The following is a 25,988-nucleotide window of genomic DNA, read 5'->3' as shown; positions in this document are numbered from 1 at the left end:
CATTTCTAGCTCTAAATTTCCCATGACCAGTGACAGTGTGTTCTCCTCAGTGAGGTGCAGGGCACTGTGTGAGATTTGTTTTCTTAGCCAGATCATTAGTAGAGCTTATAATGGGAGTTGGGGCTGCCCAGTGTTGGAGGCGAGCTGTTAATGAACTGACGGTTATATGGTATTATTTTCTTTTCAAGTTTGCTGCAAAGCTGACTGAAATCAAATCTTTCCTCATTGAGTTGGCATGTAATTAATAGTGTAACGTTGACAGATGCCTTGGTGATAGTCTCCCACATGCATTCCATAATGGACAAACAGATATCTGACCTAGGCTTCATTTTTTGGAGTGTTATTTAGAAAGGGATTTATAGCATGTGCTGTGCTGATTGGAAGACTGACGTAGCTGTCCTCCTTATTGCAAACCATTATGGGTTAACACTGGAAAGCAAGTTAGGGATCATGGAAAGAGAAGGGCAAAACAAAGAAAAGAGGAGAAAGGATAATAGGAAAAAAAAAGAAGAAATAAGGAAAGAGTACGGGGGATGTTAAAACAAAAAAAAAATAGAAAATGGCAAATGGAGATTCATTAAGAAAATGAAGAGTAAGGGATATGAAGGAGAAAACATACCACTGTGTTCGTTTATTTCTAATATAAAAACATCCTTTTCCCACCCAGGAATCTCTCTGTTGTGCAGGCAGGCATGTCCAGGCTTTCACTCTGGATCTAAAATGTTTAACTGGGAGCTCTTAAAGACTAAAATAAGGCTTTAAAAGTAAAAAGCTAAAGTCAAATGCAGCCAGGGTAAGCACTATTACACTCCAGCCCAATTGTTTTTCATTAAAAAAGCAGGGTGAAAGGGAGGGTTTCAAAGCCGTATTTCAGCCCTAGGCTGACACTACAGCAGTAAAATCTGATTTTGTTATGCTAGTTGGCTGTGGGTTTGGGAGCAGACCCTACGCATGCGGTGCAACGTTATGATATGAATGCGTGCACACAGGGTATTTTCAGAAGCCTCCTGCAGAATTCGCAGAAATATGCCCCCCATTCCTGTGGCCCCGCTCGCAGGAGCCAGCTCCTCTCAAGCCCCTGAAAGCCAAGTGCTCAGACATGGCACATGCTGCACAAAGGCACTTTAAATTACAAGGTGCTGTATTTTCAGGCAAGTGAAGGAACTTCTAAGTGAGTGCCAGAACTGATTTCCAGGGTGTGTATAGCCAGCAGCCTGGAGTAAAGAATGGGTAAGTCTGTCAGAGACAGAAAATTCACTGTTTCCTTCCCTTGCCTGTAAGATAAGGAGAAGACTGACATGTATGACCTTTTTAAACATAGCTACTTCCATCCACTCCATGGGGCACTGGGATGTGCACAATACTTACATCCAAATACTAAACCCCAAGTACCTAAGTTATGTCCCAAGCTGACTGTGTTCTGTGTGATCACAATCATAAAAATTCAAGCAGCCTGTAAGGAAATGCATAAACGCATACAGGGCTCCAACAGTCAAACAGCCATAAAAATGGCTGTAAGCTGTAAAAGAGCTTCACGGTAAACCCAGACAACTGCTGCACAACAGATCCCCTACAGATCCCCTACAAATATAACCCCTACAAATCAAGGGATTATATGTGAAATTTAAAATATTATATATATACAGAGATACATATATATTCATATACATATATCTGTATACACTTCTATATTACGTATGCGTAAAAATGGGAATGCTTAAGCAGTCTGCCTTCCCACTAAGTGCACCATGAGATACAGTAATGCAATCACATGTGGTGTTTTCTGTGGCCACTGCCACACTCAGTGCGCAGGACAGACCTGCTCCGGAGCTGAACCTGGAGCAGTACATAAGACCTTTCCCACCACAACCTCAGTGCCCCTGGACAGCAGGTCCAAGGTTGTTGCAGGACAGAAATGCAAGAAGATAAAAGATAGGTGGATTTAACAGTGCCAAGTAAATCATGTTATTGATCAACAGTCTCTGCTTGTGGAAAACATTTTTGTTTGGCTCCATAAGCTGTTTTAACTGGCCTTTTCACAGATGCATGGTACATTCCCAGTCTCTGGAGTCTGAATTAAGAGCCTGAGCTCTCATCTTCAGCAGGGCTGAGCACTCACAAATGAAGTCAACAAGATGTGCTTTGAATGTAGAAAGAGCCAGGGAATCATGAGTATCCACAAGGTCTTAGGTACCTAAAGTGAATTCAAATGTAACAGCTTGGTGCCTCAGTTCCCCATTTGTGAAATCCTACAGACATCCTATAGAATCATAGAACAGTTTGGATTGGAAGGGATGAAAGCAACTTTACTAAAGTTTGCAAAGGACTAGATGGAACATATGAAATCACACCGAACAGCACATCATAAAATTAATCATCCTGTCTTCAGAGATGCTCAGTTGCATTCACCTCAGTGCTTTGCTGGTAGAGAAGTGTCAATAAGCTGCAAGGATGTGAGCTGGTTTTTGAGGCTTCTTTCAAACTGGGCCAGCTCACGCATGTCAGAAAAGAATCTCTTTCCTAATCCAGCTAGAAATGTGGTGGGAACCTCTTCATCACAGGAACCTACACAGAAAGCTGTAGTCACACACATTCCTGACCATATGCAGTATAACCAGCAGAAAGAATGAGCCACAGGGGGAATAGCTGCCTGTGGATTTTTCTCACTTCCAATTGCACAGTAATTATTTTAGTGTTTGATTGCACTTTTTTGAGTCATGTTTTTAGTTCTGCTCCCTTTGCTTTCCCTTGTGAAGCTACTGTAGTCCTCATGCTCCTGCTCACCACAACTTGTACTGTTGTTATTTCCGCTACAGGATTTCTTCCCAAACTTACATATTCCCAGCCACCTTCTGAACAAACCCTCAGAGATTCTAGTAAACTGGGAGGTATCTCAAGAAGGGCTGTGTCTTCAGTTCTCCTGAAAACACACTCACTGAGTGACTGAGAGGCAGCACAGCAATCCAGGGAAAAGAGGGAAGGCTCCTGGAGCAGAAGAATTGCATGCCTAGAATTACTGAGGAAGATGTACTTATTTGCCAAGAGGTTCTGAAGAAGCAAAAATGCCTCCTTCTTCGTCTTGTAGTTGAAGTGGTTTGAGTTCTAGATCGGTGCAGTTTCAATGGCTCTGAAGGAGAACTGTGATTAGAAGAGCTCAAAGACTACCCTGGCTATTGTGGAGATTGGTGCAGTGTAATAAATCAGCCAGACTGAGCTTGAATCCTTAAAGAGCAGCAAAACCTTAACACTGCAGATGCTTACTAATTGAAAGTTGAAAAAGCCCTTCACAGCAGATTCTGCGTAAGACAGATGATGCTGCTGCACTCCAAAGCGGCATGTGCAGGAAGTCCTGAAACGATAGCAGCTGGTATTTAACATTGCAAAGGCCTTGGATGTGAACAGCTTTGTGGAAGAAGATGGAATTGCTCTTTTGGCAAAACACGTGGAACTAACTGTGATAACGGGAATGAGAGTAAGGATGACGGAACAAATATTTGCACTGAATGCCTTGTCAGGACAGGAGAATTGCTACTGATATGATCTTTACTTTCAATGTTACTGCTTCTGACAGTCTTACAGACTTTGCAGATGTTTATTGGCCACTAAATCATTCTTCAAGAATGTTGGCTTCATTCCCAAACCTGAAGAGTCTGAATGTGAAGGGGTTTGTTATTCAACACACACTGCTGCTTTTGGAGACAGTGATTTTGAAGAAACCAGTGGGGAAGCATTGTCAACTGATAATAACATGGGACCAAATTCAGACTTCTCAGCACTTGGGGCCTCAGATGTTGAGGCATTCTTGAGCAAATGTGCACCACGTAGCAGGGCATCATGTATCCACGTGGCATAGCACACTGCCTGAGCCAAGACAGCAACGCTACACCACATTAACTGACCTATACTGTAGCAAAGATTGCTGTGGAGAGACAGGGCTTCATAGCTCATCCTGACCTTGATATACAGCTTGCACAATCGCATAAATTTTGGGGCCTCTGTAAAACTCACTCCATGAGGCTGCAGATTATTACTGTGCCGTTTGGCTCCTTTAACTGTAGGACACGCTGCATAACAATGAGGCATATTCAAACCCCTTGCCATTCATCCCAGGAAGAGCAGTTTGCAAAGATGCAATTGCTGAGCTGCAGAGGACTCTAAGCCACAATATTTCAAGCCAAACAGATTTGCTTTTAAATAGAGAGTATCCGAACCATGGGCAAAGTGCCCAGGCTTTTTCTCTGAGTGAAGATGCCAATTCTCTGAGATCATTGCAAACAGCTCTCACCTGAAAAAGCTACACTAGCCACTGGAAACTATACCTAAATAGCAACTACACCAAAACAGTAGTAATAATAATTGTGACAATAATAACACATATCTTTTAAATAACGAGTGTTAAAAAAGTAATCCATGCCTTTGCACTAATAAAATGACAAATTACTGAAGCACAATATACTATTACCAAAGAGAAAAAATGTATTATGTAGAACTACTAAACGTATTTCTCCCAAAAAAGCACTGATGACCTGGACCAGTGTGGCACAAGTTGCAATAATGGATATGATCTAACAGCAGGTAATGCAAATAGTCTCCTCTAAAACCTAATTGAATTGCTGGCCATCAGCCCCCAAGATCAAAGACAATGTTACCTAAAACAGCCCCTCACAATATTTTTCCTCCATATAGGATGAACACTGTTTAAAAATGTCAGGATGGTGCAGAGATAGGATGCTCCAAAAGTATGTAATCAGGTGCAGAAGGCAATAATGTCGTATTTACTACATATTTGGTTTACATTAGCTCATACATGTTTTCCTGGAAGTCAGGAGGTTTCTATTAGGGGCTTCTGCAATAGTTTGCTATATCAGACTTAAAACACACATACATATATATAGTAAAGTTGTATGGCATTTCTGGTTAAACCAACTGACATACTCAAACAAATACGAATTTTGACTAATTTGAAAGATCTGTAGATCAAAAACAACTCAGAAACTTTACCGGCATGTATAAATAGCCAGTCTTCTCTCCTGTTACTACACATCAAAATAACTCTTCATCCAGCACTGTTTGCAATCAGGAGAAACTGGACTACATATATATGCACAAAAATATGGAAAATATCTGCATTCATAGAAGGAAATTCCTCACACAAATGCAGTTTGAAATCACAGTGGACCTTTTGTTCATGGAGCAGTGAAATTAATCTCAAAGTAACTCACACTTCTGTCATATGCTTATGTGTCTTCCCTGACCTGCTTAGATGCATTCCGAAGGGTAAGCAGCATTTGCAGCAATTGTGTTTGTATAGATAGCCTTGCACCCTCATCTCCCTTTTAAGAATTAAGACCCTGAATTTCCATTTGTGGAGGGAAAAGCAATGAAATAGGATGACATGGTTCCAGACATAAGTAACCTTCATATTTTATAGGGAACAACTATGGTGAAAAAAAACTGAGATCCTTTGATCCCTCCAACACGGTCAAACACTAATCTTTGAGCTTTTCAATGAAGGATGAGAGGACTCTGAGCAGCCACACAAGCAAAGCAGCTACTACACAAAGGCTTTAAACTCTGTGAACCAAAATGTTGCATGTTCTCTAATTAACTTGCTTCTATTATTAGTGGTTCTTCTGCCTTCGCTTTTAAAATTATAGAAGCTTTTTCTTTCATTTTGCATGAGTATTTTAACTTTTGCCTGTGAGACTAAGCTTTCCCACAAAACAATAGCCCGTACATTACAGTTTGCAAAGTTTATGGAGACCTGCAAATGAGGCAAATTCCATGTGTGGACACCTGCTTCTAAACGAGCAGGCAAATGGACTGTGCACCCCCAGAAAATGTTATATTTGAGGGTACAAATTCATCAGGACACAGAAAGCACTCACACAACCTACCTAGCTGGCTGCCACCAACTACTTTACTTCAGATGAACAAACTAACAAGGTGTCAGCAAAACTAGCCCCTCAGAACACTGCTGAGAGAGTGGCTTACCCAGGCTGCAGGCAGGACTCTGCTAGTGCTGGTATACACCATCAACCCCAAATATCACTTGAGGTTAAATATATCCTTTTAAAATACTCTCCTGATAGCACTTCCTAGGCAACTACCATTTCAGGTAGGAGCATCCTGAGGTACATTCATCAGGGACTGTAGCAATAGGACAAAGTGTAATGGGTTTAAACTTAAACGGGGAATTCAGCTTAGATACAAGGAAGAAGTTCTTTACTGTGCGGGTGGTGAGGCACTGGAATGGGTTGCCCAAGGAAGCTGTGAATGCTCCATCCCTGGCAGTTTTAAGGCCAGGTTGGACAAAGCCTTGGGTGATATGGTTTAGTGTGAGGCATCCCTGCTCACAGCAGGGGGGGTTGGAAGTAGACAATCTTAAGGTCCTTTCCAACCCTAACTATTCTATGATTCTATGTACCTCAATGAGGTAAATCCTCAATGTACCCTGAAGGCTGCTGACTACTCAGAGCACCCATCCACAGCAAGGCTCTTCCCTTCCTCTCACACCTCAAACATAGCTGGCTGCTACACACTGCTATAACTCAAGGGAAGTTCTGCCTAGTGGTCCTAAGTTTTGCAAGCAGTACTTGCGTTGCACCCACTGAACACCCAGAGACCCACTTTGTAGGCTTAGATGACACCTGGCCTATTCTGTTTGTATTTTTACAAGCCTTTGTGATGAAGCAGGAAACCCAGACTAAGAACCAAAATGCCAACACTCTAAGTGTCTGTGGCCTTAGACCCCAAGGAGGAGCTGCCCAGAGGAAACAGCTAAGTGTCTTAAAAACCCTGCCATAAAGGCCATTTCCAGATGATTTTGGTTAATGTTAAGAAGCCACAATGTTCAGCCAGGCCTGGAAGCAGTGTCTCCTGTTTTGTTTCTGAAATCTGCATTTCAATACAGAGAATGAAATACAGAAACACATAGGAATGTATAGGCATATCCACTGTTTGCAATTCTCAATTAAAATAGCTTTTCAGTCATGTTGACTTCTTTTCTATCATGTTCTTCCTCTTCCATCCCCTCCCCATTTCCAACTGCATCCTTATTTTTCTTTTGCTGTTACAGCAGGGGAGTTGAAAACTGAAGAAGGGACTTCTGCTGTGATTCTTTCAAAAAAACGTGGAAGACTACCTGCTGGGATGGTAACTTAGCTTTCAAAGTCAAAACCATGCTGTGGCAACCCATCAAACACAAGGTGATGTGTATGCTTGGCTGCTGGCATTAAACTGGTGTTGTCATGAGAATTTGTTTGAAAATGGTAATTGCTGCCCTCCCCTCCAAAAAGGCAGATTGGGAAGTACGACTTGTGGATATGAAGCACAAGGACTTTGGGAAAGTTTTCCTTGGCCACAACGCTGCACGTGTCCTACCCCTGAATTTGGTAAGCTGGTTTGTATACAGCACTTAAGATCAAGAAAAATATCCCTTCAAAAGAAGTGCCTTGAAACAGAGATATTGGCACTCACTTGCTGTAATTACTGAAAGACAAATTTTTGAGCAAGACTCCTATTTGACTTCTGTCCAAAGCCTCCTTGAGACTCCAAATGCTGTGGCCTTTGACATCAAGAGAGCAAAATGTTTTCTGTTCAAATGACTGGTAATGTAAAAGCAGAAGATTCACATACTAAAACTGTGGTTGAAATTGTGCTCCTGTTTGTCAATGAAATCAGACTCATTTCTTCCTGTGTCTCAGAGAAAAATAGGATTGGTAGAAAATGTTCAGTAGGAGGCAAAGTTTTAGAAAAATGGGTACAACTTATAAATAGAAGCACTATTTTTTCAAGGATGATGAAAACAGTATCTAGATATGTCGTGGTATAAAAATTGCCTAAATGCTATGCTTACTTGCACATTAAAACAAAAAAACAACAGAAAAAAGAGGCATTTATATTTCAAGGAAAGAGTACAAAAAGTTCTCTGATTATATAATGTAACTTCAGATGAATTTACAGCTTTTCTCCTGTTGTTGTTGTTCTCATAAATACATGCAAGAAATGTTCCTTTACAAAACACTCTTGAATCGTAAGCAGCGGAAAGGATGCCCTCCTTTGGGCAAATACACACTTTTCATTTATTTGGAAAAAAAAAAACAAAACAACCTAAAAACTCAAGAAAACAAATTTCCAATCAACACTTGTTAATTTGAAACACTAAAAATTCTTCCATATTGAAAGCAGATTGTTCTGAAGAAACACTTATTTTCAAGGTCATACAGCACTGGCAAAACTCAAAAAAGTTGTAGTCCAACTGCTTGCGTTCAGCTGTGTTTACTTAGTCTCAATTCGACAAAAGTCTGCCTCTGATTATACATAGCAGTCATCTGCACACAGATAAATAGATATTACACAAACGTTTGGAGGGAATGACACTTGGCTACCGTTATTTTTGGAATAATTTACTCTGCATCCTGAACTTAAAACACCAAAATGATTCATAATGTTTTTCAGGCCCAAGTATTTCCATTTAATAAATAAATCTATGACCTTTGTGGACTTTATATCCTACACGTTAGTGGGTTAAAAAAAGGTAATTTATGCTTGGGAAAGGTGGATTTATAGGGAATTCAGACAAAAGATAGTGGCACACTCGGTGTACTCACTGCAACAGGTCAGAGCCCAGCACCGGTGCTGCAAAGGGCTCAGGGTGCTGCTGGAGAGCAGGTTCTAACTGAGCTTCACAAGACATCCCACCCCATCGCAACCTGCAAGCACACGCAGACTGCTCAGCTCTCTGCAGACCATGCATCTGCAGTTAAAGCCCACACTAGCAGAAAACCTAACAGCAATATCTAAGATATAAATGTTGTTTTCTATTTCAAATGTACCTATTTCAGAGATAAACTCAATAGCTTTTTTGTCTATTATTCATAGGAGGAAAAGTGAATACGTGTTGGATACCAAACTGAAATTTTGCTTTATCCGAGGCACGTAGTTATTTCATGACATTTATAAGATAGCTTATATTTTAAAGCAGACCTGCAGTATTTCTCTGATGTGGTTAGAAATTTTGTCCAGTAAAGATATTACTTAGCCTAAGGCATTTTGTGTTATAAATTATCCACGAATAAGGCAAAAACTTATGAATAAATTACAGTCCCTATTCCCATTCCTTCCCTGACGCCTCTTCCTAATTTTCTCCTCTTTAAGCCTCTGTCAGTTCCCCCAACATCAACTACCCCAAACCACATCAAGCACTGAGAGTATTGAGGGCAATTCAAAGTCCATGAGGGATATTGTTACTGCTGTACATTTAAAGTGGAAAATGTTTCCAGAGTGTGGTGATAGATGGAAGAATAAAACCTAGACCCGCCAGAGACAGACAGATTAGTTTCTGTAAAGTTAGCATGCTTTCAAAAATGTCTTTTCAATTAGAATACCAAAATTAAGAAAGCCTCTGACGCAATAGAAACCATATGTGTTTGACATATCCAGCTTCTCTATCTTTGACATCTAAATTTTTAGTTTAAAGAAAATTAAGACATTTGTTTACAAAGAACTAGTTTATGTGTTTACAAGACTAAACTGAATGTTTTTAGATGGAACTATTATATACTAGTCATTTTACCTTATTTTCCTTTGTTTCAGGAAGGAATATTACTGTGAAGAAGGAATGTGTTTTTGATGTGGACAGCTGGAGGTACAGAAAACAGATTTCTGTCACGTGGAACAAATGCAGCAAATTCCTTCTTTATGGGCTGTTTCCTTACAGAGACTAAGTATTAGGAGCTTATTACGCTATGATGCAAATCCCAGTCATTCAGAAGTGTGCTAACGATAGCAACTCAGAGAAGAGTTAATTCAGATGGAATCCAGGAAAATGAGGCAGCACAGAAACCTCATCAGCAGTCCAATCACATGACAAAACGCAAGGCATCTCCAAAGCCACTGCCTGCCAAAAAAAGAAAGGCTGCTGCAAGAAAAATACTTTCACAGCTTGATATCTGGGTCTTGTGACTGCTATCCAAACAAGGAGTAAAAGTGGTACTATATAATGTGGCAGGGTAAACAGAACCACCCACTCGTCATCACCAATCATGTTTTTAATTCAGATAAATTCTGTTTCTTTAAAAGATGAGGGGGGGAAAAGAAACAAAACCTTTTGTTCAACTTGAAAATTATATGTATAATCTGATCTGGCATGACATATTTCAAGTTCATATATATCACGAACTACACAGGAATGCATGATTTGCCATGCAGGATCCAACTACTGGTCCATCGCGGATGATGCTCTTTCTATGCTACAGAGCAATGCTTAACTCAGAGAAGCACAGAGACATTACCCTCAGCCAACTATGCAACAGGTTAAGAAGTTTTTCTGCCTACAACTTAGAGAGGATGACTTAAAACAAAAATCAAACCAAGTATTTGATCTGAAAAATGTACAGAAAGGAGGAGAGGCAGAAGTTTAAACTTTCAAGAACGCTGGGTGTCAGAGTCCTCCACACTTGGCCAAACTGTCTTACAGTAGCCTGCAAACTAGTTCCAGTTCTCAAAACAGATCTTGGTGGGATTCACCAAAGTCTGTGCTGGATCTGATTAAGCCAAAGATTGAAAAATCTTCTATGCTTTTAAAAATGTCCAGCTTCATCAGAGATTGTGGATGAACCAAGAAAGAGAGAAATTAGTAACCACACACCTCATGAAAACAGACACCCCTGCGATTACCACCACTGCCACCAAAATTAACAGTATTTCCAGTCCCAGACTAAGTTCTGGGGTTTTTTACCTGAGTTGTGAGCAACAATTTGGATTAATTTGCTTTGTATGCTAAGCAAGGTCATACCCTTTTCTGGAAGTGTATTTGCTCTTAGCCTGTGTAACATGGAAAAAAATGCCAAGACACAGTTATTAGACTCACAAGAAGACTGTCCATATCTCGAACCCTTATCTACCCTTGCTTTTCAAACATTTTGAAAAGGAAAATGTCCAACTTTTAATTTTGGACTATGAAAAACACTAGTATCTCCTATGCTCCTCTAATTTATTCTGCAGCCCTTCCCAATTACACTCCAGATCCGTACCAGTATTTCCATCATATCTGCTTCCCCAGTATTTTCTCTTCTTACCTTCATCTCTTTGTCCTCTTTTCTTTCCTCTTTCTTGCCCTTCATTGCTGTCTCCTTTCCTCTTCTTTTTTTGTTGTCCTCGATTCTACATCCCCCTTTCCCTGTCCTCTCCCAGCACTCTCCTTTCTTTACAATCTTGCAAAAGTCTCTGTTCTTCATTTTCCTACCTGTGTTTGCTTCCTGGCTGTGAGTTTTCCTTTCTCCCTTCACTCCTTGTCCTTTCTTCTGTCTTTTGCCTCCTAGAGCTAAAATGATACTCCAGCCATAACCTATCTAAAAAGCTAGGTACATCTTTTAAGTCCATTGTCAGTATTAGAGGGATGGAAAGTGTTTCAAAAAGAGCTAAATGACTATTCCAGTCACTGTCCCGGACAAACAAGTGTAGCTCCGACTGACAGCTGGGAAAGTTCAGCACCTGAGTCAAGTTATTCCCCATTTGTCGCCAGTCACCGTTTGGTGTGGGAGTCCTGCTATAGCAATCCATTCCCACACCACTGCATGGAGAGACAGACAGAATTTCATGCAGTGGCTGCAGGGTGTTGGTGATGAGAAAAACAACTTGGGTAATATAAGTCTTTTCTTCACTCTTAAGTAAGAATGGCACCTAACACAAGTGAAAACTTTGTTGGAACTTAAAAGACAAAGGCAGAGGCCTGTATAGACAGCCCTCTGTTCTACTGGATCTCTAAGAAAATACCAAAACATCACAAGAAAAGATCCTGTATGGTATGCCTTATGTAATTGATATCACAACAAATGAGAATCACTGTCTTGGCTTCAAGTGAAGTGGTTTAACATCCTGTGAAAGGGCAGAATTATAGCACACAAGCAACTGGGTCAAGAGGATAAAAAGCCTAAGCAGCACTGATTCCCTGAACTTCTTGAGATCCACCCATCAGAACAGTAAATGGTTGCTTTCCAAGATGAAGCAAACTAATAGAAACATGCACCAGAAATAATCTTTATGGCCAGCACTCCAGAGAAAATACTGGGGAACACTTTTGTTTTTCATGGTGCATGTATTGCCCCTGTAACACCTCCCAGTTGGAAGCCTGGCTCCCTGCTCCAGCTGATGCTGCCTGGGCAAGCTAAAGCTCTCTGTGTATGGCCCAATCCAACTTGTACACCCAATCGTTCAAAATTTTCTCTGTTTTCTTTGTCTCACTCTTTTTATATTGCTTCTGGTGGTTTTTGTGTGTGTTTTTGCTGCTGCTCGCTTCCCACCCTTACCGCTTTCCATCTGCTTGCTGGGCAGGCACAGCAATTCCATGTAAGGAACGCGGGGAAGAGACACATTCCTTGATTTTTCTGTGCACAGTAACTCGCATGACATTTGATCATGCACAGAGATTAAGTCATTCATGAATAAGGCCCAAAGGGAGGAACAACTCCAGAAAAACAACCCTCCTCACTGGTAGTGCAGCATCCAGGACTCCACAGTCATTACTGCCACACTTACAGTTCGTAGCCGATCTGGCAAAGTGAGGAATCCAACTGCAGGCTCTGTGGTTTAAATAAAATGTATCTACAGCAGCTTGGATCAATGTTTAAAAATGTTCCATGTTATTTTAGTCCAAGGACAAGCTTTTAAAATTAAAAGAAAACTTTGGCTTTAATTACAGATGAAAAGTGAAAGTTGTTTAATAGAATTCATATTCTGAGAAGAACAGTAATAGAAATGATTTAGAATTTAAAACTCATTCTTCTCTTCCCAGCATGTGACAAGTCTCCTTGTAAATGTTTAGAACTAAACTTTGAAAGTGACTACTTCGTGGACAATATTTAGGGTGCTTCTGCCTCACCGTCATGGATCTTTGGCATAGCTCAACTTTTTCCTACATTTATACTTTCAAGCTAAAGTGTCAGATTTTGATGCACATTTCAATGGGAAAAAAAAAGCAAAAAAATAATTTTGTTACTACATATGTGTGATGCAGCAAATGTCACCACCCAAGGCATAAATGCAAAGCGTTTATTCCAGACTGGCTACAAGCAATGTGATCCCAAAGTGGTTAGGTGCTACAATGGAGAAGCTGCTGCTCTCGGGATGATTTTCAGCAACAATTGCCCATCTGAAAATGATTAGTGCATAGCAGTGGATTTTCCACATGTTCATATGCTGGACAAGCAGGTTGCCCTTGAAGTATGGTTCCCTGGGGGAAGAAGGAAAACCCAGAGAAAAGTATTCTATTGTCAGATCATGGTTTCACTAGAGCCAGACAAAAATATGGTCAAGCATTCACTTGGCTGCTCTGCTGGCAAAACGATAAGGTACTGAAATGGAGACAGCTAATGAGGAAGGCAAAGAATGAAGCTCAGGAAGAAGAAGCTCTTAAAGGAATACAGATATTTTTCCTTTAAAAGATCAAAATAGGGTTAAGTATGCAAATTTAATAACTTTGACCTTTATTTTTATAAGGCTGAAAAGATTTAGAAGGGGTAGTATTTTCCCAATAAAGAATCTCATCTTTTAATCCAGCTGTATTTGAAGCACCAACGAGAAAGTATTGAAGGAGCCTAAATAAAAAAGGGTATGAACATAGCTAGACAGCAACTGATATTTAATGCTCCATTAATCGATAATTTGGCTTGAAGGAGGAAAAAAAGTTGGCAAAAGGGGATGGAATTCTTTAGCTCCTTGTTTTACTTAAGAAAAATTCCCAGTGGAGTTCACTTAAACAAAGAACTTTAGTTTTCCACTGGAAAGACAAAAAGAAAATCTTGGTCTAGCATGTCCTGCCACATGCTTTAACTACACAGTAAAAGAGTATGTACTTGGATCTCAGGCACATTTCAAAAGTGTAGTATTTATTAGCTGCTCTGTTGCCAAGTTCCACTATTATCATTTTATTATAACTAAGGTATATTTTTACTAACTAAATTATGTTTAGGTCTTTAGTTTAAGCTTTTGAAGGTCTCAGAGTGTCACGTACAGATGACATACAATATATCACAGGAATTTGTTGATTTTCTCCCTCCTCCTCTCCTCTATAAACAGTTACCCTGTATCTGTGATCTCAGGGCACTTGACTTTCCTAAACCCATAATCCAGCTGTAAAGGTATGCAGGAGACAAGGGAGCAAAATCCTCGGATGGAGTGGAGCTCACCAAGGACAAAGGTGAGCCCTGTTACCAGACAACCTGTGGCACACACATCATAGAATCATAGAATAGTTAGGGTTGGAAAGGACCTTAAGATCATCCAGTTCCAACCCCCCTGCCATGGGCAGGGACACCTCACACTAAACCATATCACCCAAGGCTTCATCCAACCTGGCCTTGAACACTACCAGGGATGGAGCATTCACAACTTCCCTGGGCAACCCATTCCAGTGCCTCACCACCCTAACAGTAAAGGGTTTCTTCCTTATATCCAGTCTAAACCTCTGCTGTTTAAGTTTTAATCCGTTACCCCTTGTCCTGTCACTACAGTCTCTAATGAATAGCCCCTCTCCAGCATCCCTGTAGGCCTCCTTCAGATACTGGTAGGCTGCTATGAGGTCTCTACATCCCTTGCACCCTGAGGGGCAGTGCAAACCCACCCCTCCCCAGTACCCCCTTCAAACCCCTCGTCTCAACCCTCCTCTTCTGCCCTTCACCCAGCTCACCCAGACCTGGATTTTTGCTGAGACTTCCTTTTCCCAGCTGGGGCTGCTGGATGGTGTTTTTGTAAGCCAGAGCTTACGAAAGCTGCGTGGTGGGGCACAGGCAGTCCATCAGCATGGGTGCACAAAAAACTGGTGGCTCATGCTGAGATCATCCCAGCTGAGCCATGTTCTACATACCCTGTTAAAGGACTTTTGGTCCTGTGAGGAACATGGACCTGCTGTCTGGAGGCTGTAGGAATGGGATGGAAAGAAGACATGGCCATGAGGCAGGAGAGAGTTTTAGTGGCTCAAATTGGGCTGTCTGTTGCCACTGCTCTGGACCGAGAAGGGGTGTCTCTAAGCAGCCACAATACCCATAGAGAGATGACAGAGCTCCTCAAACCTCCACAAGTGCAGCAGTACTGTGGTGCCAAATCTAGCCTTTATTATTCCTATTTTGTGCAAGGAATGAAGGAAGATCGGTACCCAAATACGAGCACTTACATTCTCCGAGGGTCACAGTCTTTGATCTATGAGCAAAGATCCCACTGAAAGCAGCTGGAGTTCACCAAATGAAGTTTGGAGAGCTTTGCAAATACATGAACACTGTGTGTCAAAGCACTCAAAAACCAGACCAGATCTTGGCACACTAGATTTTTGCTTTGTCCAACACAATGCATTTCCAAAGGCTTGGTTTTAAAATGTATCTGAGTGCCTGTCCATTCATTATCAGGTGGAGCTAAAGGCACTTTGAGATGGATATCAGATGTAATTATTAGCCCTTTTTGAAATAAGAGGGCAGAGAATAGGCAATGTGAATCTGAGAGCTGAATGAGGTATGAAGGACTAAGAAATATTTATGACCTTTTCCCTACGTAGATCCATAGCAAATATAACAAACACAGATTAATGCTTATGTGCTCTTGTAACCAGGAGAAATTATTATCATTCACAGTCTCATTAGATGAGGAATGAAAACAGCAGCAGAAATGCTGGGAGACAGTGCTAAAAGGCTTTTAAAGATGCCTGCCATTTTTATTCATTTAACATCTTTAAACAAGCATTTATTTCCTTTGATTTAGTCAGCAAAGAAAGGCCTTTTCATAGAGCAAAAGATCACTGGGATCAATACCTGCAGGTCAGCCTCATCTTCTCTGCTGACCCTTGTGAACAGGATTCTGGGCTTTGCTTAGCAAGCACCTCAGTGAAGGATTTGAAAGGGAGAAGTCTCCTAATTTGTGAATAATACAGTTAGGAGCCTCTTTTCCTCTATCTTTGCAAAGCTGCAAAGCTCTGACCTGGAGGAGTAAGCACAGCAAAACAGCAAGGCAGCAGGTTTGAATTTCACAGATATCATCACCATAATAGAGCACTGAGGAAAATATGTGTGTATGAAAAACTGCATGGTTTACAAACACCAAAGCAGTCTTTGGATCTGGCCAGAGCAGGACAGGTTTCTTGGGTTCTCCCCACTTCAAAAGGTATCCCTAAACATCCAGTACTACCTATATTCACCAATTAGATACCCTGCAACAGTTGCAAATCTGATATTGTAGACAGAGTCCCAGGCTTCATCCAGAACACATGCTCCACCAGCTGGTATTGGTCCCACAGGCTTTACTGGGCTCCTACTGACACTGGTTTTGCTGCTGTGCAAACAGTGCTACCCAGAGCTTTCCCTGATAAAGGAACAAAGGCCACTGACTTCTGGAGGAAGCTCCTGCTTAAAGATAATCCTGGGTAAATGAATTAGCAATGCAGTAACCCAACAACTGCACCAGCTAGATAATATGAGGACAAAAGTAGGACAATGAATTTTAGTGTGTGCATGTACTGGGCAATCCACCACCCCTCCTGTGCAAAGCTGCCATAAATATTCAGAAGCAGACTGTTTAATTTGCACACCAGCTCCAGGAAGTGCTCCCTGAGCAGCTGCTGGTCCAGGCTCCCCATGGCTTAGCCCACAGAAGGGTGAAGCCAGACCCTGCTCCTTGGGGTGGGAGAAGCAATTAGAAGAGCAGAGGCCTGGGCTGAAAGTCTCCCTGAAGTCAATAGCTGAGACAAATTCTCCGGCACACCAAGATCTCGTTAAACTGCCCACAGTGTCTAGCCCACAAAGTACATCTAGTGCAAGGAGAGCAACCCTGCTGCTGTTTTGCAATGCATTACAAAATACCTTGGCTAGCAGAAAGAATTTGAGGCAATTCGCTCCTGAAGAGCCAGGTCGTGAAGAGCCTTCTTTTTTTCCAGCAAACTGGATTTGAGTTGACAAATAGTAACTGAGAATAAAAAAAAAAAAAAAAAAGAAAAAAAAAAGCCTGAACAAAGTAAAGGGGAGATGGAGAAACCGACAACATTTAACTTGATCTTCGACAGTGTAAATCTGTCAATACCCACAAATGACCACAGGCCATATGCCAGTTTTTACTCTGAGATACCGTAACTAAGACATTTGGCTGGTACCTCACATTGGAAAGAAAGTTTTTACATTTAGAAATGTAAAACATTGTAACATTTAAGGAATTTTGGCTACATCCCACTAGCCAGCCTTCCCCCAGCTTCAGCTAAGGGATTATTTTGAATGTTGCTTTTGCTTTTCATGCATCTGTTGCCTAAATCAATGTGGAGGCATGAGGGAGTGACTGAAAATTGGCCCTAGAAATAGCGGTATATTTTAGTGTCATAACTGAGAATCTTGGCAATCCCTTTTAACTTGAAATGTCAGTGCCATACCAAACGATCTGGTCATCATAACCTCAACTCCTGGCCATCAGTGAAAGAACAGAGATAGTCTCCAACATCAGGTTTCAAGGCCACTGTGAAAACTAAGGAAAACACATTTCATGGCTCGTTGGAACTTCACTTTACCTATTTTTGTGTGCTTCTCAGCTGTTCCAGCTCTAACTGTTTATCTGATCTCTGTTTGAATTGTTTTTACTTTTTCCAGATTTTCTACAATGCAGTTTACTTCTCCAACTTACTTTCCCGCTCTAAACTCCTGTTCCTTTTTTTTTTTGCAGCTCACATAAAACTCACTTATATTATGCAAGTCTTCTGCATGCTTTGACTATTAGGACATATTTCCCTTTTAACAGATCTAAAGTAGCTATCTGATGCCAATTTAATGCCATAAAGCATAAAAGACCTCAAATCATCGTTAGTCATCACTGATAATTTCCACATCTACCCCTTGCATCTCATACCCAAACTTTCAAGTCTGGAGTGAACTGGATTAAGCAAAATTGAATCCAACTCTGCTTTCCTGGTTTTGGATAATTAGAAATTGAACTTTGCAAATGAAGATGAGGGATGTTTTACTGGAACAGGTGTTTTATGAGCACTCTCCTACCTCCATCAAGACGTCAAAAACCTACACCAACACCACCTATAGGTTCGCCACATTTTCTTGATACCAGGTATAACCTCATAAGCAGCCTGACATTAGTCCAGGTAGACATTCCTTGAATCCACTTCTCTGATTGTACCAAAGCCCTCCTGAAAGCTTCTCTGTGAGTACACATGGAAGATCAGAAGTCTGGTCTTGCTAAACTGTTTTAATCGTTATATTTCTGGTATTCACATTATGGACAAATGACCTAAAAAATGTCAGTTAAACACATAAAGGAGTTTTTTAAAATTACAGAATGACTTTCAAAAACCACAAACCTGCAAAGGGAAATAGGATTTGCTGGATCAGGCAAGATTACTCGTCTATCTGGTCAGGCACATTCAGCCTGTAGCTTTTTAGAAAAGGAAATTAAAAAGGGGAGGAAGTGATGACAAATAAAATAATTTTGCTGTTAATACTGAATCATTTTGGAAGATACTTTAAGAAGAATCTAATAAAAAACCCTTTCAAAAGAAAACAAACTAGTCTTTTTTATTTCCTTTTTTTTTATTACAATCTCTAAATGGATTCTCCTGTTCACACCTTAGTGAGTACAATTTCTTACCCTACCTGGGAATGATTGAACCCTGCTTTGGAGACAGACCCTACAGAGTTTCACGCATTTGCCACCCACATCAAAGCATTGCCACAGTAAGGAAAATCCATGTGCTTGTGCATGAAAGCAAACACAGAAAAACCCAAAACATTTTCTTTATTTACAGCTATTTGAATGAACACAAACTAGCTGATATTCAGCAGTCTCACCATGGGCATAAACTATTTCAAACTCCAGGACTATTGAGAAGCTCGCAGTTCTATTCAGCAGTCATCATGCTCCAAATTTACAAGCCTACCTCAGATGGTTATTACTGGGATGTACCTGCTTAAATCCCTTCCACAGATGGGAGAACGAACACTGCCCATGCCAAGTTTCAGTCTGGATTGAATTTTTACAGCTGGGTCATAAATTTACGGATTAAAAGGGTTCTAATGGAAACACAGATACAGCCCTAACTACACCAACATGAAGAGCAGCACTGTAACACTGCACGGGGGACAGTCCATGCTACAAGCGGGATCTACCAGGACATTACCCAAAGTGGCATTATTTCTCCCCAGCAGCGGAAGGGAGGTTGGGACACGCAAGCACCCCACGCTAGGTATAAAGTTTCAATTCAGACGCTTTTTCCAGAAAGAAGTGAAACTTTTATGGGCTCACCATTCCTTTATATTTACTGCCCTGGAATGTGAGAAGTCCAGCCCTTGTCCTCCTACTACTACCCTCTCCCACCTCTGCCTGTCTTCCCTGCACCTCATCCCCTCCTGGTCACACTTTGCTGCACTGCCTATAGATGAGTGTCTTAGTAAGTGTCACTAAAGACAGCAGTTACTCGTGAAGAAGATAACAGATTTCATATGTAATTCACTGGGCAAAAAGGAAGGGTTTTGTCCCTGAAATCTCTCTTCTCCATACAGGTGCCACAGAGAAGCAGCTGGAGACCCACATGAAGCAGAATGGGCACATTCTGGTATCAGAGCCTGTCCAAGTCTTTCTTGCAACCTAGCACCAGGGTGATCTGCCCCCAACCATGGCTTTGCCCTCAGAAGCGCTTTATAATCAGTGATATATAAAGTTAAGTGTGTGATTTCAAAGCCATACCTGATGGGGTGACAGCACACATCTCTGTGTTTCTGGCTTTGCAAACAATGTTTTGTTCCTCTTTTCTTCTCTTTCATGTTTAAAATTGTGCCATATTTTTCATGCTCATTGGCCTAGATCCCCTCTTTGTCACAAACAGCTGGTAATCACATTTTGCTGCTGGGTTTCCTGGGTAGAAGAGAGAGCAGGCATATTCTCCTTTGTGCCCGAGAAACATATGGGGGAAAGCTGCAGTGGCAGGCTTGCTCTGCACACATGCCCATGAAGCACAGGGAGGCCAGACTATGGGAATGACCCACAGAATGCAAACCCACTCTCCTGACTGATGCTTCACTGCTCCATCGCTGGCTCCTGCACCAGGATTGCAGCACGGAGACCTTTCTGCTCCTCTGCTCGAACTGGTGCATTTTCCCATTCTCTTGTCTCATCCCTCCCTCAAATCCCCTTTGCCTTCCTCACTCAAGCAGTGCTTCCTTTTTTGACACATGCAACTGCTTAGAATAGCAGGGGCTGCAGTTTTGCAGGCTTGAAGATCCTCTGAATCAGTGCAAAAGCCACAGCAGCTGATGCACTGTAAGATAGGATTGAAGCCTGATTTCTGCTGTAAGAGATCTGCCCAGAAATTCAGCTACCAGTAAAATCCTACTAAGGCAGTGGAAGGGGAGAAGGAATCACATCCATTTCACTAAATCAGTTTTCCCAAGCTGTAGTTTCACACACTTTTTAAATACTCCTTAAATTAACTGCTAATTTTCTTACTAATTTCCTTATTATATTCATTACTAGCCATGCAGTCTGCAGCTAAAACTGGAAAACAGTCTGATTTATGAGCATGTGCTTTTCCATGCACATAATTTCCTGAGACATTCAGATTTGGGTTGGCCCCAGGTTTTAAGACCAAGTATAATTCTAAAGAAGTTTGGAACAATGGGAAAATGGGGATAATTATTTCTTTTTTTTTTTTTCTTAAACACACACCTTCACTAAATGAATGCAGTCCAAGGCTTGCTGGGGAACAGCACTCACTGAGGCCTGGAGCACTGGCTAACTATAAAGACAAGTATTAAAATATATCATTGTTAGCCATCAGTGACAGCACCATGCATTTTTCCTGCTGTGTCTGGGAGAGACCTTAGGCAAGCGCAGGGGTCTGCTGCTTTTTTGGCTGCTGCTGTGAATACTTGCATTGGGGAATTTTTAATGGTCTCAGAGAAACAGAGGCAAGCTGCTGTACCGGCATAGGCAGCAGCAACCTGTGGCCATGGAAACATGGCTTATCCCCTGATTTTTTTTGATCTCTCTGATTTTCTGGTCAGATGCTGTCATCTTTTCCATTTCAAATCATTCATGCAAGAACATCTTATTCTCTGCAATGATAAAGCTGTCAGGAGTCCCGACACAAACTGACTTGAAGAAAATCCTCTGCAGCCAAACAACTGGCTTGAGCTATTTTTTACTGAAGGACATGGAAAATTGGCCATGACATCAACAGAAGCAAAACCAGCAGAGGCGCACCCCCTCTGCTGCATGGGGTCTCCACAGCAATTATACCTGAATTATGCCCACGAACATGCGGCTATTAGAAGCACATCTGACTTGCACATAGCCTAAACTCCAAAAAAAAAAAAAAAAAGCTCAAAATATTCATAGTCATTTGCATCTGTAAACAAACAGATAAAACAAGGATGCAGTGTTTGCACCCAGCACCTGTGAGAAAACAAGCACTCTTTTCCCACACTGACCATTAAAAGCAGGGAGTGGAGAGAAATGGCTCAGAAAAGCCATAGCTGCCAGGCGTTCTGTTTCTCCTCCCCACAGGACTGGCTCTAGGCAAAGCTCTCCCCTGCCTGCCCACAAGCCTGGGGTGCCCAGGCTTTTGCACGGGTGCTCTGTCCCCAGCACCACCGATGCTCCCAGCCCAGCCAGCACTCCCTGCTCCCCCACCTGAGAGAGGCTGAGACTCCTACCTTTCCACAAAAAAAAGATTCAGTTTCGATGAAGCACTGTTTTCCAGGGTCATGTGGAAATAATCCTGACCCATTCCCCCTGCAGCTCAAATACTAAGAAACAAAAGACTAAGAGGAATTAAAAAAAAAATCTTATTTGATTTTTGCTGTTCAAATTGTAAGAAATACAGAAAGTGAAAAAAAAAAAAACAATTTAACTAGCAGGGAACAGGCAGGATCTTTCACATTCTCATGTTTGGGTTGTCACATCTGGTATATTAAACCTGACATTGTCCCTGTAGTAAAGCCATTTCCTTTTAATCTTTCTTCAGAAAAAAACAACAGAACAGCAAATTAAACGCAATCCTCTCCTCAATTCTCAATTCCATGCTATTTCAGTGTTGACGAATCAGGTCATGTAATAATAAAATTCCTACAGAAATAGGATCTTAACCATGTAACCTTCAAATTGCAGTTATGCTGCTGTGTGCATTTAATACTGTACTTGACATTCTCCTTTTCCATTTCACTTCTGGATGACATTAGGATTTGCAATAAGGACCTCCTTCAGCTCTCCCAGGTTACCATTTATTTCAAAGTATCCCCAAGGTCTCCAGCACGATTTAGATCAAACTTACAAAAGTCCCTGGTACTAGCGGTTTTTGCAGGTCCCTTGAGCTGTCTCTAAAAACAGGTTCCATTGTGTTCATATTATGCTTTTAAATTTTATAGCTCATTTTTAAATTACATGTTAATTTCTAGAAATGTTAAATTGTGAGGAAAAGTTGGCAAGGACCACACAAAATCACAGTGCTGTTCTGCAGTTCTGCAGCCTGCGTGTGCTTCTCTACAGTACTTATGTGCATGACTATAGCCTTACATTTAAGCGCTCTTTATGAATGTGGGCCTGATTCTGAAGTGTGTTGAGAGTCTCATCAGAGGTGCTCAATGGGCTGCAATAAATGACCCAGGATCATGCTTTATAAATCACAAACTTTACAAGATCCAAATGAAAGTAGGAAAGGCGAGAGGAAAGAAAGAGGCAGTAGTAATGAAAACATCAGAAACAGAGCACACTCCTGAGTATAAACATCTAAAAATAGAGATCAAACATGTTCAAAAATCAACCATTCATGAGTTTATTTAAAATCCACCCTCCTTTCAGGCCTGCAAGTCTTTAGTTTCCTCACCATTTTTATTTGTTCTGGCTTTTCTACTGTGCTAAGTAACATATAAAGTGAAATCAATGAAAATCTGCCTGCAGAAAAGAAGTTAGAAAACTCCCTGTCCTGCCATTTCATCTCTCTTTTTCTCATTTTAATTTTTGCTTTCATTCACCAAGCGCAGCTCACCAGACAGCGATATCCCAGAAAGTTGGGATTTTTCATTTCCTTGTGCTGTAATGATACAGAACATTTTGTTCCCACAGGTGACTGATGATCCGGTACCCACAGAGCACTGCAGTGTGATTACAGGAAAAGTCAGCATCTTAGTGATCCGTAAACCAAAGACTGCTGCTGCCGCTTTAAATTTATGCCCAGTCTCACTATAAACATCATTAGATCTTTTCTTTATAGATTTCTGGGGTGCTTGTTGCAGAGTGTTGTTCCTGCGTGCATTTGTACAACAAATACAGATAGGCAAGTCTGGTTTTGGTTATTCCTGTCACACAGAGAACCTGCTGTGAATGACAGCATGCCAAGGAGTTAATGAAAACTTGTTCTCCAACATTGATTTTTAACTAAACACAAACACTGAACCAAGCCTTTCAGTGGTCAGTTTAAGACACATATTTGACCAATTATATATATTTATACATTATACCTTCACTATGATTAATCCAAACTGAAATTTTCTGCCTTAAGTGAGCACATTCACGTATGTCACGTTATATACATAAGCATATCACCTTACGACAGAAACGCTCACATATGTGACATATCCAAGTACAGTTGCGCTCTTTCCCAGCTGCTCCATTCTCCCTGCTGCCTGTGCCACGTCCCGCTGCAGCTCCCCAGCTTCCCAGGACATGCAGCCAGAGTGGTATGGAGTGGCTGGGAGCAGCAGCAGTATGGCCACTGCACCTGTGAGGCCCCCAGCTCGGGATTTGCTGCTCTCACCCCAGCACTAAAGCTGCTTTCCATGAACTCGCAATTGTGCAGAGGTATAAAATGAGGCTGCTCTCCTGACAGTCAGTTATATAGCCTGTCCTTGATCTTTACCCAGGATTTCCCAGTTGCAAGAAGCTAGAGTAGCATATGGTCCTGTGTTTATAAGCATGTTAATGACTGCAATGGGAAACTGTAGAGCCCGTTTTCCTTATAAACTTTTAAACCATAATTTCTCGGTTTTGTCATTGGACACTGCACTTGTACCCTGTTAATTTGGCACAGGCTATTAAGGCACTCGTGGCCACCCTGACCCTGGGCACTGGGTGAGCAAAGTCGCTCCAGACACACTGATGTACCCGAACTCGGGGTCTGGCCCGTAACATGAACCAGATGCAGTGAGTAAGCCTTCTACTCACAATCTACTATGAAAAGTTCCTTTTCCAGTGAAACCACAATGAGCAACTTGCTTCAATGCCAATGGCCGCCTGCTCTTAGGAGCACAGCAACCTTGCCAAACATATCTCAAAAATAAAATGTCAATCACCTTCCACCCTGTGTTGTTTTTAAATACCACTCAAATTGTCTTTATAAACTAAAACATCCAGGAGGAACTTCACAATTCTGCTTCAACCCCTTTGTGTTAAAAATCAGCTGCTTCGCTTAACAAAAAATTTCAGTGGGGACCTCCTTGTAGGTGGTGGTACCTCACTTAAAAACACACTTGCTGCTTTCAGGAAGGTATGAGTGGTGCAGTCCGCCATACCCTGTTATTTTACTTAACCCAAATGGATTACAGCTATTTCTGAGAACATAGATACAGCTCTGCTACATGACTGCACTCAAAACTGCCACCCCAGTTATGCAAATCACAGAGAAAAGACATAAAAAAGTAAAACACCCTTATTTATCTCTTCGTATCTAACAATTATTTAGATAATTTAAACTATTTGTAAACAGGTTTTATGAATGAACGATAACTTTACAATATCTGCTTTGCTCATGAAGGGCTCAGTTTCTGCATAACATCATTAGAAATTCATTAATTAATACTGTAATTTTGCAGCTGGAAAAAGCATATTTGTACCCATTATTTCCTGAATGCACACACATATATAAGAAGGATATACCAAATAATAAAGTATGTGCAAATGATCTTTTTCTATCAGCAGGCTACTGCTTGCCTGCTTTGGAAGTGTAGAAAGAATAAAACTGTATCCTGAGAGCTGCTGGTGTGTTCACATCAAAGGCCATAGCACTTCAAAACACTAACAAAGATATCTAGGAACCAACTTACATAGAATCTCAAGAGGAGTTCCAGGAATGTCAGTTATGAACCTTAAGGACAAATACACCAGTTTTTGTGAACTCACACAGTTACAGTGTGCCTGTCTCAGCATTCCCATTAATGACCATGTTTTTCAGTACAGCTTGAAACTTGGCAAGAAGAACTTAATCCAGTAGCAAATTTATTACAATTTTTAAGAAGTCGTCGTGTCCATTTTTAAGTTATAGCATAGAAAAGTACAGAAAAACAGAAGTTTCCATATCTGAGCTGCTGCATCTGTTCTTGAGCAACTTTTCACTTAAAAATAAAACTTGGCAGACAATATGCCCATAATGTGGTCCAAATGCATTTGGTATATTGGAAAATAAAGCTGAATGAGTAGAGAGAGTTAATTTTGAAACTTACTCATCGTGCTTGCACTATTCTCGCTCCCCAAGTGATCTCATTTCTCCAAAGGGCACCTCAGTTATCCCCTGACAAGCTGTACACACTTATGTCCCTCTGTGCTCATCAGCACATTCAGCCTCCTGAAATCGTTGTGGCCCCTCTACAGGAGCAAATAAACACATGAAATGTGCCAGAAAAGAGAGGGCAAAGACTGAAAACTTCAGAGGTTTTAAAGGTGAGGGTCACCTGCACCTGCTTGCCAGAGAAGCCAAGGGGAGCCAACAAATCTAAATGTGTATGAACTTCAGTGGGAAGCCCCCCAGTGCTTTTAATCAATATTCATCCATCCCAAAAGCAAAGCTGTCCACAGGGTAGTCCCTGGGAGAATAACCCCCATGAGAAAGTCCCTTGGACAACACGAAGCATTGCTGTGATGGCTGTAAACCCTGAGGTGCTGGCAGAGACCTCCAGAACTTGGGATGCAAAACCTCATTTTTTAGAAAGATAAGGGGACAGACAGCCTTTGCCTTATGCCCCACAGGA

At 41.3% G+C, this 25,988-nt stretch overlaps 1 protein-coding gene across 1 annotated transcript in view; it reads right to left on the bottom strand.

Moving 5' to 3' along the window:
* MKX (mohawk homeobox) overlaps window positions 1-25,988 on the bottom strand; it is a 45,855-nt gene that overhangs the window by 7,383 nt on the left and 12,484 nt on the right. The window lies entirely within an intron of this gene.

This window comes from Melopsittacus undulatus, chromosome 1, assembly GCF_012275295.1.
Source record: "Melopsittacus undulatus isolate bMelUnd1 chromosome 1, bMelUnd1.mat.Z, whole genome shotgun sequence".
Lineage (NCBI taxonomy): Eukaryota > Metazoa > Chordata > Aves > Psittaciformes > Psittaculidae > Melopsittacus > Melopsittacus undulatus.
This window is presented reverse-complemented; position numbering and strand designations above follow the sequence as displayed.